General features: G+C 41.6%; 1 long non-coding RNA gene and 1 pseudogene across 1 annotated transcript in view; one reads left to right on the forward strand and one right to left on the reverse strand.

The window, feature by feature from the left end:
* Positions 1-12,950, forward strand: part of LOC131274977 (uncharacterized) — a 31,848-nt gene extending 18,898 nt beyond the window's left edge. Inside the window, exons 2-3 of the long non-coding RNA XR_009182314.2 lie at positions 12,460-12,584; positions 12,850-12,950. This is a non-coding gene — a long non-coding RNA (uncharacterized lncRNA). The remainder of the gene's footprint in view (positions 1-12,459; positions 12,585-12,849) is intronic.
* LOC101435952 (pyruvate dehydrogenase E1 component subunit beta, mitochondrial-like) lies at positions 11,654-12,988 on the reverse strand (annotated as a pseudogene).
* Positions 12,989-13,493: the final 505 nt, after the last annotated feature.

Below are 13,493 nucleotides of genomic sequence, written 5' to 3' on the forward strand. Positions count from 1 at the left end.
GTTTGTTACCACAGCACAACCTAGTCAATTCTAACTAATACAGTGAGTGGAAATTTTATACACCCAGTAACCCCTGAGTCAGAGAGGCAAGGTAAGAAACCTAGACAAGGAAAATATTTCTTACTGAAGTCAAAGAGTCAGGGTAAAAAGCATTAAAAAATATATATATAGCAAACGAGGTTTCTCTTACCAGTGGGGCTCTGGTCACGGCAGACACCACAGGTTGCATAGACTCCTCCCTTTATAGCTTGGCTGCACCAGCACAGCCAAGCTATAGGCTTAGGTTGTAAGCTTAGAGGCTCAGGTTGTAAACGTTATCCAGTATCATTTGCTGCCTCGCAGAGTCTGGCATCTTCAGAAACGGCCATTGGAAGCTAGCATAAACCCAATGAAGGCCAGCACAAATCAGACAAAAGTTAACAGATGGCCAGACTCTGGCCACTTCCAGTTTATAAACAAAAGATAAACTGTTCTCAGCCATATCAACAAAAATAAATTAACTTTATTTTTAAATCATGAGAAATGTCATTTCAAATCATTTCTAAACACACGGCACATCTAGCTCTATCCAACTCGGTCTGTATTTCTTTAAACTCTCACCAGCTGAAAGATCTGACAAGTTTTCTGCCTAACCTGTTGTAATGGCTTCCTAGACCTGCTGCAACGAATGACCACCAACTGAGTGGCTTTAAACAACAGAAATTTATTCTCTCGCCATTCTGGAGGCCAGAAGTCTGAAATCAAATTGTCAGCAAGGCCACGCTTCCCCTGAAGGCTCTGGGAGAGAAGCTGTTTCATGCTTCTCTCCTGGCTAGTGGTCATTGCCAGAAATCCTTGGCAATCCTTGGCTTGTAGAAACATCACCCTGAGCTTAGCCTCCAGCTTCAAGTGACCTTCTTCCCTATGACTCCTCTGTGTTTCTGCGTCCAAATCTCCCCTCTCCGTTCTCTAATAAAGACATTAGTCTTTGATTTAGGGGTCCACCCTAATAAAGCATGACCTCATCTTAATTTGCTTACTTACATCTGCTAAAACCCTATTTCCAAATCAGGTCACCGTCATAGGTCCTGGAGGTTAGACATCAACATATCGTTTTTGGGGGACAGAATTCAACCTACATCACCTGTGCATTGAGTTTCAGGCTTCCTTGGACTGTCAGTGCTTTTTCCCTCCTTAGAACTCTGAGAGGCTGAGAGTCTTCATTTGCTAAGGGCTGCCAATGGAAAATACCAGAAATGGGTTGGCTTTTATCTGGGAATTTATTAGGGTAGAAGATTACAGTTCCAAGGCTATGAAAATGTGCAAAATCAAGGCATCATCAGAGATGCTGTCTTGTCTCAACAAAGGTCAGCTGCTGCTAGCGATCCTGGACTCCTGCCACACGGCAAGGCAAAATGGCAGCTGGTCCCTGCCTTCTCCTCCTGGCTCACTTTCTCCCCAGGTTCAGCTATGGGAGAACAGGCATATGGCTCATCTCTCTCTTCTCCTCTTTGCTTCAGCTTTCACTGCTCTGCTGATTCTGGCCTCCAGCCTCTCTCTCAGCCTCTTAGGGTTTCTCTGTCTTTTTGTGCCTGCTCTGAATCCTGGAATCCTTTCTTACATGACTGGGTAAAATGGCGGCTTCCTCTCCTCTCTACTTGGTTTATATAGGACACAAGTAAAGGATTAAGACTGACCCTGGGTCCCACAATTTAATCAAAGCCCTTAAACCTATTTATGGTTTACATGCACAGGAATGGGTTCGGTTAAGAATATAATTTTCTGGGGCCCACAAAAGACTCAAACCAGTACACTTTTCCCGTTTTTTTTTTTTTTAGGAGGTGCTTGGGATTGAACCCAAGACCTTGTACATGGGAAGCAGGTGCTCCACCACTGAGCTACATCCACTCCCCACTAGGGATCCTTCTGATGACTCTGAGCATCTCACAGTAGTCTGCACCATAGTTTATTGTTTGTTTTTAATAATAAATTTTATTTTTAGAACAGTTCTCAGTTTACAGAAAGATCGCCAAGAAAGTACGGAGAGTTCCCAGATAGCTCCCCACCCCCACAAATAGTTTCCCCTAGTATTACCATCTCGGGTGGTGCATTTATTAAAATTGATGAACTGACATTGATTCATTATAACTGAAGTCTATAGCTTATATTAAGGTTTGCTCTTTGTGTTGTACAGTTCCATGGGTTTTGACAAATACATAGTGTGATGCATCCCCCATTAGGGTATCAAACAGAAGAGTTTTTTGTCCACATACCACCAGATGGTCATTTCTTTGAGGAATGAAACAGGGACCCATTTGCAGTGTGGTAAATAGTTGGTTCTCTGGAAAAAAATGTATGCATATATAAATTTATTATACATTTTGCTGATATAAAAAATGTGAAGCATACAATTTACAGATAGTAATAAAAAATGCAGTACTCTGTATGGTAAATTCCCTACAGCCTATTGATTCTTACAGAATGTTTTGTTGATTTTTGCCAAACTCTTCTATCTTTAGCCAACCTGTGTTGCAACTGATGAGCAAGAAAGTCCCAGCATGAATGCTGTTTGATATTTTCATTTCTGTTAACACGTAGGACAAAAATGAAGATATGTGTTGTAACTTCACTTGATGACAACAGTGACTTCTTTGCTGAGCTGGATAATAGTTTCAAATTAATGGAAGAATATGCCCTTTATTTTTTTTATGCTCAAAAAAATGTAAAAATTTACAGACATGAGACACTTTTATGTTAAATCCACATTATAACATTTTCCCCATCACTTTCTTAAGTGTACTAGACAATCAACAAAATAATAACACAAGTCCTGATTTGTTGCTTTGCTGATTTCCATGCTATAAATACTTCCATGTCAATTTCATGCCACCTATGTGAATATGCAGCTGGAAAGGGATGTCCAGTAGCTCACCATTAAATAGCATTTCCACTCTAAAGATGCAGTAGAAGAAAATAATCTCGAGAGGACAGGAAATAATAAAATATAAATTAATTTGGAATTTGAATGCTTACTCTCTTCATTTTAGTGTAATTTACTTATAAACTTGTATAATTTAATCGTAATAATGGCTGTGTTTAACAACCATCTTATAAAATTCCTGAAAATTTAGTAATTGGCTCTTATGAGCTGGTATGAACCAGCTCCAGCACACCACTCTCATAATCTATTGCTTTGTATGCTACTGAGGAATTAAAAAAAGTTCAGTGATTGCCTGAGAGATCTTGGTCTAGTCAATTAGAAATTTTTACTCTCCTATATTGTGTTACATGCTCTGTCTCCTTCCAGGCAATATTTAATGTCCTTTCCAGTAGAAGCTAGGACCAGAAACTAATTTCTTAACTAATAAAGGTTCTAATGATTGATCTGTCTCAAATACAGTATATCTCTGGTAATAGCCTATTTAGACAAGTTATTATCCCTCTGCATAAATGTCACATTTCATTTATAATACACAATGTCTACAAAATCTTAGTATATTACAAATGTGGTATCAGATCCTTAAATATCAGATCTTTTGGGTGACCTTGATATAGTTCCCATTTTTGTAAATAGATAGCATGATATACAATCCATTAGCCAATACTGTCTTTAACCCAATATTTACCATTTTATGACTCTTAACAACATTAAACCAAAATATGTTTTTCTTCTTTTCAATGTCCTATTTGTTCTTTGTTTTGTTTCATCTTTTCAATTAACAGGATCTCCCTACAGCACTTAATATGAGTCATTTGTTATTAATTAAAGACATAGGATTGTCAATAAATGCCAGGACCTTCTAAGTGGGTCTTTATGATTAAAAGTCAGGGGAGTGTCAGATCACATAAAAAAAGTCTTCAGGGGGTAGATGTGGCTCAAGTGCCTGCTTCCCACATGGCAGACCCGAATTGGGTTCCAGGTGCCTCCTAAAAACAAAACAAACAAACAAAACAAATGAAAAAATCAACTCAGGGGAGCTGATATGGCTCAGCGGTTAAGTGCCAGCTTCCCACATTCAATCCCTGGCCCTAGTACCTCAACAAAACAAAGCAAACAAAGAAAAAAAAGGCTTTAGTTTATGGATACTAATAAATTGCCTGGCCTTCCAAACTTCTGGGTGACTGCTGATTCCTCTATAAAACACTTCATCTAACTTTGAGCTAGATTTGTTTCCATTGTATAATATTTCTTGAGGGAAGAAAGAAAAGTGGTCCCACTACCAAACCCTAAAGAAGTAGAAGCCTTTCCTGATGAGCTCTCCCAGAATTACATGGACGTGAGCATTCGAACTTCAATCAGTTACCTGAAAAGGACTTCAATAGAAGCAACTGCTTAATTCTCTTCCCTTCAGGTCAGTGAGGCAACATTTTACCCCATTTTTCAAAGAGGTCCAAATTACCTGGGGTAATTTGGCAATTTGCCCAATATCACATCACCAGGAAGTACCAGGGAGGGACGCTGATCCCTCTTTAAGTCTGGTACTCATTCATTCATTCTCCAAACATGTACCAAGAGTGCACCATATGCCAAGCTTGATGCCAGATGCTAAGGGTAAAAAGAACATATAAGAAGAATGCACAGCCATTTGATGTAGGGAAAAGATCATGGGCTTTGGGGTGGGACAGACCCCAGATGGACCCCAACTCTACCACCTCCTGGCTAATGTAATCTTGGGCAAGTCACTTAACCTCCAAGTCTCTGTAAAATGAGAATAATATTATCAAGCTTGAGGGGTTATTGTGAGGGATAGAGATGGTGTGTAGGAAGCCGCCCCAGAGCAGATGCTTCCTGAGTGATTTTTGTGACTTAGGTTGGAAGGACACTGTCCCTGCCCTCCTAGAACTCATAGCCTATTGGGGAGACTACATGGAAAAACATAGGGCAACAAGATAACACAAGGAAAGAGAGCCTGTGGGGACCCAGAGCATTGTACGCAATCAAGAGGCCACCAGCAAAAATGGATCTTTGGCATGTCATTTCAACTGTCAAATCACAGCTCCTCCACCTAGTAAACAAGAGGGGTAGACAATTATATCTAACCGTGGCTAAATCTATGGACCTTGGCTCTTGGGAAATACTCCCAACAAGGTGTGCTCAGGACTCTCATGCCATGGAAAGTTTAATTCAGTGAAAAATGCTGACAGTGATACACACCCCTATAGATAGCTTAGTAACAAGCAAAACATAACAAACTGGTGTCACCTTATCATTGTTGTAAATGACAAAGTTCTCAATGAATGCATCATACATTGAGGTAAGTTCCTCAATCAATTCTGCAAGAAGACTTAGCTCTAAATATTGGTGCTATATTCTTTACTTTAAATCATTTTGGTTCCCACACCCAGTTCATAGATTGACATTGCTGTTTGCAAATGTGTTGACTCCCAACCCAGAACTCAAGGAAAACAATATTCATACTGATGGCACAAACTTGAATAAAATGTGGCAAATCTGTTTTAAATAATTTCCAAGAGCAACGATAAAGTTGTACTTATTCCAAAATTAAGTCCTCAAATATGTCTATGACTTTTCCCATCTGTGACAATGCAAATATTTTCAATTTCCCTCTATAAACAGTCAGGAACAGGAAGTTATGAAATTAAAAGTATTTAGGAGAAATAAACAGATTAGAGAAGGTTGGGTATAAGGGCAATGTTTTCTGTTTCCTTTACCTAAACATTTACTCTTACCAACACCCTTATATGCTCAAACACCTTTTAGCCTCTCTTACATTTTCTTTTAGTTTCTTCCTTTATTTTTCCATGAGCCACCCTTTAACACCATCCTCCCTCACTCCTCAAGAGGATGCTTTGCTAGTAGGTGAACTGTCATCAAATCACAACTGAGTTAGAATCCTTTATTGAATATGCAAATAAATCAGCTCTTTCTACATAGCTTTACAAAATGTTTAGAAATTAGCTAGACGTGGACATAAATTTCTCTTTCTCTTATTGAAACATATATTTAGGACACATTTACTTCTGAACTTTGGCATGGCTGTGTCACTCTAAACCATGGTTTCCCAAGCTATGTAACATGGACCATTAGTGTCTTTGGAGATATTAACCAGTGTCTGAGTTTTCCAAGGTCTGTGGTCAGACTCTTGTGGGAAAATGAAAACTGGAATATTAAAGACTCTGAAAATTCCTACTTTAAAGAAACACATTTGACTCTCAGGATGCCAGAAATCCACAAATTTGCTTATAGGGCTATTTATTTGTCTATTGATTGATTGATTGTATAGCCTCTCTTAACCATCCTGGGAACACACTTTGGGAAACACTGATCCAAGGCAATAAGAATTTTCTTTTTCCTGTGTTAAGGAGCTGAGAGAAGGAATGTGCTAGATCCATCTCCACCTCCAGGGGCTGCCTCTCTATCCTGACTGGAGCAGAGCTCTATGGGGCTTGATGCTTGCTTTCTCACCCACACTCATGCCTGCCAAGCTTCCTCACTCACTGTCTCCTGCTCTGCCCTACAGCAATGGCAGAATTCCATGTACCACCTTATTATGACCTTCCAAACCTTTAAAGGATCCCACCTTCAGATACCTGAGCTTCTATTCTTGTGAATCATCAAGTTTCTTGCTGGCAGCTAACATTTCCTCTAAGGACTCCAATCCTAGAAACTTGGGGAGGCTTTGCCCTGGACCAGCCCACATTACCTTCTCTGTGAGTGACTCACCCTGCTCCCCCAAAGGGTGTGATTATTTAGAAGGCCTAATTAAATGTGTTATCACCCTAGAATTTGACTTTACAACCACCTAATGGGGGGCATCTGCCTCGGTGCCTGCTTCAGCAGCTGTTGTCAGTTGTGAACAAGGTACAGTTGGTTGTCATTATTCATGGATTCTGTTTTTATGCCTTTGCCTACTCACAGAATTTATTTGTAACCCCAAAATCATTACTCACAGCACTTTTGTGGTCGTTCACATGTAAATACTGTGTGGTAAAACATTTTGAGTTGCCCAACTGCATGTTCCCAGCTGAGGTTGAACCAGGCAACATAACACTCTGCCTCCTTGTTTCAGCTCTTATACTGTAAACCAGTGTCCTTCTCATCATGGTCTGTTTAGTGCTGGGTTTTTCACATTTTGGGGCTTTTTGTTGCTGAGTTCATTCTTTTAAAAATGACTCCCCAAACATAGTGCTAAAGTACTGTCTACTGTTCCTACACACACAAGAAGGCTGGGACATGCCTTACAAGAAAATACATGTGTTATTAATAGATAAGCCTCATTCAGACTTAAGTTATAGAGCTGTTGGCCACGATTTCAGAGTTAATGAATCAACAGGTGTTTTTAAAGAGCAACGCACAAAGAAAACAAGGCTATATGTTGATAAGTCCATGAAAATGTGATTAGAGCCTCACAGGAACACAACCTGTGTTTTCCCTAGGAGTGAGGGTTTGGTATTTGCTACTTAAGAGCTTGTGGAGACGTTATAGAACACAACTACAGTGAATACTGAGAATCAACTGTAATTCAACAAGACCCCTATCTTAGTTTGCCAGGGCTGCTAAGTCAAACACCACAAACTGGTTGGCTTGAACAAGAGAAATTCATTGTCTCACCGTTTTGGAGGCTGGAAATCCAACACTGAGGTGTTGGCAGGGCTTGCTTTCTCCCAGAGTCTGAAGCATTCCAGCAATCCTCTGTCACTTGGCAATCTCTCTCTCCTTGTGTCTGTTCTCATGGCTTTGACTACCATGTCCACTTTCTTTTGCTTATGAGGACTTCAGTCATATTGAATTAGAGTTGTCCCTCATTGAGTTTGGCCCATCGTAACTAATATTTTCAAAGGTCCTATTACAAATGGGTTCATACCTCACAGGAACATGGATTAAGCCTAAACACTTTTTTTTTCAGGGTGCAAGATTCAGGCACCAGTACCATCCACATTTATTGACTGTTTGCTGTGTGCAACGATACCTTCCTCACTGGAGGTGTTGTGAGAGGAGAAGGTATCTGCCTTGGCATAATCATTCAAAGCTACTTCTTCATGGAAGGCACTGGGTTTCCAATTCATGATTTAGTTCAGTGTCATTTACCTGTAGTATCAAGGCAAAGAGCACAGGCATTAAAGACAGCCAGACCTGTATGTAAAGGTGAAGCAGGGCTTTTCCTTCTTACCATTGGCACTGGACCAAGCTTCAATCACCACATCTAGAAAATGGGAATAATAGTAGCCTATCCCATTGTGCTACCAGGAGCAATAAATGAGATGTATGATAAAGGTCTGGTATAATATATGGCATACAGGTTTCAATAAATGTGAAATATAACTTGTAATCTTGTGGTGCAATAGTGGGGCGTGTGTGTATGTATGTACAAAGAGTTCCCAGTCTACAGAGTGAGACAGAAACATTAGCAAATAAATATGACATCAAAATGGTTTATACATGCTATACAAGTGAATCCAGGGAAGGATAAATTAATTTTGACAAGAAAAACAAATTATGTTTGGAGGTAGCGTTTGACCTTGACATGAAAGACCACATAGAATTTATCCAGGCAAAGATGGGGAGGAAGGGAACTCCAGGAAGAGAGAAAAAGATGCAGAAAATTTACAGAGCATTCTTGGGATCCACTAGGAGGCTGAGAAGGTTTCATCAGGGGTGTGTATGGGATCATGGACTGGGAAGGGAGGATTGGAAAGCCACGCTGGGACCAGGTCATGGAGGGCTTGTGGATGCCCACTTGAGGATCTTAGACCTCGTTTCTTAAACTCTGAGGATCCAGTAAAGGTTTCTGAGCAGGATAGTATGATAGCTGTATCTCTGGATTTTTACTTTGAAATGGACTCAGATCCCCAGGCTGCTCAGCAGCTCTTGGTGGGTCTTTTTCTACTAATGAGGCCGTGAACTCCTACTTTAATTTCTGCTCTAGTGTTGGCAGAGGACCAGGCATTCAGTGAGTGCATAAAACAAACTTGTGGAGCTATTGTTGGAATAGCTGGGTTTTATGAACCCTGGGGAGGCCTTAAGATACCAGGGGGCTTTCCTCTCACTCTTTGCATTACAGTTTGGAACCAGAAGCACTCTGACTGCCAATGCCACAGTAGAACTGAGAGATCCATTGTGGGGGAGATTTTTTTGTCCCTTGTAAGTTGTCAGAGGAGGATCAATAGGTATTGGGACCATGCTAGCTGCTGAATATTCAATGATGAACAAAACAGACCAGGTTCCTGCTCCTCCTGACCCTGATATTCTGGAAAGGAATTTGACTGTTAATTTAAGAATCACTCAAATCAATAAATCACTGGAAACTGTGGTCAATGTTGTGAATGACAGGAGCTGAGGGAGCAAAACAGGGTGGCCTAAGTGAGCCTGAGGACAAGGCAGTGATGTTTGAGCTGAGACTCCATGGCTCAGTTGGAGTTGGCTAGCTGAAGAAAGGGAGAAGAGCAGTCCAGGCAGTGGAAGCAGCATGTGCAAAGGCCCTGAGGTGGGAAGCAGCTTGTAGCATTGAAAAAGCATTGAAAAGGCCAGTGTGGCTCACACACAATGAGTGAGGAAGAGAGGGGCACGGGGTGAGGTCCCAGGCAAGGGAAGGAAACAGTCATTTAGAACACTGTGGCCATGTTAAGGGGTGTGGATTTTATTCTAAGTACAATGGGAAACTGTCATCTGATTTACATTTTTTAAAAGATCACTTTGGGGCTGTGGAGTGGAGCAAGATTAGAAACAGAAACCGCAGCTATGGGATTATTCCCATAGTCAAGGTGAGAGGTCTAGTGTCTTCAACTAGGATGATCACATTAGAGATGGAGTAAAATGAACATAATGAGGTATCTTTTTGGAGGTAGAGTTGGCAGGGGTTGGTGATGGATTGGAAGTCGGGAGGAAGAAGAGTGAGGCATCAGTGAGGATTCAAAAGTGTCTGTCTGGGCAGCTGGTGGTCCCGTTTGATGCAAAGGGCAGTGCTGAAAGAGGAGCAGGTTCAACAACATACTCTTTGCAATAGACCATTCATAAGCAGGTTGAGACACTCTCCTTCCTAACAAGGAGCTTACAGTGGAACTGGGAACCAGGACTGCCCCCAAGAAACAGAAAGGCCAGCTTGGGGGTATGCAATAGAACTGATGATCAGAGGAAAGAAAGAGCACTGGAGAAATCAAAGAAAGTTTCTTGAAAGAGGAGGAAGGCAAGGTTTTGGACAGGTGGCATTTAGGAGAGAGAGTGTGTTGGGTGTGAAGAGCTGCACAGACACAGAAAGAGGTACCAGGGGGAATGGCCAGATCAAAGAGGAGTGAGGAGGCCAACTGACCTGCCCAGCCCAGCCCATCTTGGGCTTTTTTCTCCTGCTGCCTGGGATGCCCTTTCCCACTCAATTTTCCATTTCCCTCTGAAGCCTTGTCTGAATTCCTGCAAAGAGGAGTTGACTCCATTGTGTCCTCACTATGTCCTGAGAAATGTCCATCATGGCACCCAGAGCCCTGACTTCCCCATTTGTCTGCCTTTCCTAGGTTGGTGGCTTCCTTAGGGCTTTGTGTGATATGTTCTCTTCTCCCCAGTGTCTGACTTACAATAGGAGGCACGTAAAAAGTAGTGGTTGAATGAATGAATGAGAAATTTCTAGCCTGTGATCTTATCACAGACAGGAATGGGAAAATAGAGGGACAAAAGGGCTTTGGCATTTTGCTGTGTGTACTTGCTACACATAAGAAGATGCTAAACATTATGGGGCGTAATTTGGCTGGATGGGCTATGTGTCCATCCTGAGGAGTGTATAATCTGGCAAAGCCATGAAGTGTGTCATGCCAGATTGGAACACTGGGTCAGAAATATAGACATAGAAGAAGTCAACAGCTTAGAGACAGCAACTCTCTCCTTGGGCATAGAAGTAGTCATGAGATTAGCAAGGAATCTTTGTAGAGGCATGAGCCAGGGCAGACCAGTGGGTGGGAGTCTAGGGGTGAAGAGGGTGGGACCCTACTTGGTTTCTGAGGAGGAAATATAGCTAGGAAGGGGCTGACAGCATCCTTAAAGATGTGACATCACACTCTTCCTGTCACTCATCATGGAGTGACAGGAAGCTCCAGAGAGACTGGAAAGGAGGTAACGACTGGGCCAGAGAGGGTAAAAATGGAGCAGATAAGGAAGTTATAAGATGGATGCAAGCAGTGTGCTCCTGAGGCAAAGTTAAGAAATGGGCAAAAGCTGCTTTATTGCGTCCCCACCCCGTATGCCACTAGGCATCGCATATTCATTCTTCCACTCAACAAATGTTGATTGAGCCCTTCCCTCGTGGCAGATCTTATTTTTTCTTTTAAACAGGGCCCTTGTATTCGGGAAGCAGGTGCTCAACCCCTGAGCTATACCCATTCCCCTGTGGCAGGTCTTAAGCCACATACGGGGATTACAGAGATGAATGGAAACAGACATCATAAGTTCCTGCACTTAAGGAACTGCTAAGAAAAAAAAGGAGATTGACTAGCTGGATGCAGGGTATTTTGCTTTATTCTCTTTATAAATAGATACAAATCAGCATTGTAGGAGGTCCCCATTTTTAAAATAAAGCCAAAGCGAGAACACAACTGACCTCTTTTTTTTTTTTCACAGTCAGCAATTCATTTATTCCTTATCAGAACATTTTAACAGTAACTGGAGACAATGCACATTTCTTTTATACACCCATATGTTACCTTTTTAGGATATATTTTTCACCTGACATATTCATACCTGGTCTTTCTAGTGAGAAAGGGTAAAAATGTACATTAGTCTTATTCAAAAAACATGGCGAATGTAACAGACAAAAATTTAAAAATAGGCCTGACACCCAGGAGAGTAGTTTCCATACACAAGCACATTGAAACTTCCTTCTGGTACAGAAACATCTTCCACCGTTGCCTTAGAGATTACTTTAGGACTAATAAGGCCTTATATTACAAACGAGGTGAAGAGCCAGCAAGTGTTTTAAATAAGAAATTAAAATGACTTGAAATCTAAGGCCAAACTAGGTATTTAGTATTTTCTTTACAGCAAATATGATGTCTTTGACCTGAGGTGCGCAGTTGTCTCCCAGAATCTCTGCATGAGGCATAGGGACATCAGCACCAGCGATGCAAACTGCAGGAGCACCCAGGAAGTTGAATGTGGGGCCTTCCATGACCCTGAACAAATTTCAGCTCCGATCCAAACTGTATCCAGCCTGTTTCCACAGGTACGAGATGCTGTGTCTTCATGACATTGGCTTCTATAGCTTTGATGTCCATCGGTCTGATGGTATGCAGGTTTGTCACCTCTCACTCAACTACCTCGTTAGAGAGCACCGTTGCAGCTTCTAAGCATGGGCCAACAGGCCTTGAGTGGGACACCATGGTCACATGTGTCCCTTTTGGCTTTTCCAATAGGAACCAGGAAATATTTTACTGAGCTTCATCAGGAAATTCATAGAGCAGTTCATGCTGTAGCACCACCATTTGATTGTCATCCGAATGGCCAATTTAATAAGTTCTTTTGCATCTTCTGAATTCCAGGGGCTGATGACCTGTAAGCTGTACCAGGCAGTGGAGCACTGTGAGTGCTGGGCAGCCACACTTGCAAAGGAGCCACTGAGCCCCCTGAAGACTTCGGGCATGCTCTAGAGACCACCTGACATAAAGTGAGTCAGCCAAGTTTATAATCTGGTCAATGGCTTGCATGAGAAAATGAAGGTCATAAATTCACAAATGGGCTGCTACCCTGCCATAGCTGCACCTTCAGCAATTCCAGGAAAGCCCATCTCTGATATGCGGGTGTCTATCAGCCTTTTGTCTTCCACAGCTCTCGACTAACCTTGCATGTCCCATCATACTGGACAGCTTCCTCCCCCAGCAGAAATACCTTCTCATCTCTTTCCAGCTCCTCATTCATTCTTTGATTTACAGCATCATGAACTGTCACCTGCAGCACCACCAGTGCCATCTGATGGCAGTGCTTCTGCAGCAGCCAGGATACCTGCTGAAGGGACTGAAGGGACCTCTGCACCAGCCCAGACACCACTGCCATCTTCACAACTGACTTCATAATTCTGGAAACGACTAATAATCACGGAACAGAAAAAATGTTTTTTTGTGAAGGTATCTCAGCTATTCAAATAATGACTCAGTTCTTTCTATGGAGACCAGAGCTGACAAACTTGACCTGAAATTTTAATCAAGAGTTTAAAAAAAATTCATGGACTCATGGTACCATTCAAAAGACCAAATTCTGGTATATGTTCATCTGTTTATTTTTAAATCATTGAATGAATGTGATATTCAATTTGCAAACATAAGTGGGCATTTCACTGAGTGCAAAGTGTAAAGACTGCACATCATCTTGAAGGAGTTTGCAGGCAATTAAATCTATTTTAGGACTGTTGCCAGTTTTTGGCCCAAAGTGCGAAAATGAGAGCATTTATTGTGTGTCTAAAGTCTGTAGGCCTCAGCAAGGCCCTTCCAGAGTTCTGAAAATTAATGCAAAATTCAACACACTATGCATGAGAGAAAGGAAAGACCAAGGGAGTTCAGCGTCAAATGTTTCTTAGGCA

The sequence above is a fragment of the Dasypus novemcinctus genome, chromosome 21 (assembly GCF_030445035.2).
Source record: "Dasypus novemcinctus isolate mDasNov1 chromosome 21, mDasNov1.1.hap2, whole genome shotgun sequence".
NCBI classification, from domain to species: Eukaryota; Metazoa; Chordata; class Mammalia; order Cingulata; family Dasypodidae; genus Dasypus; species Dasypus novemcinctus.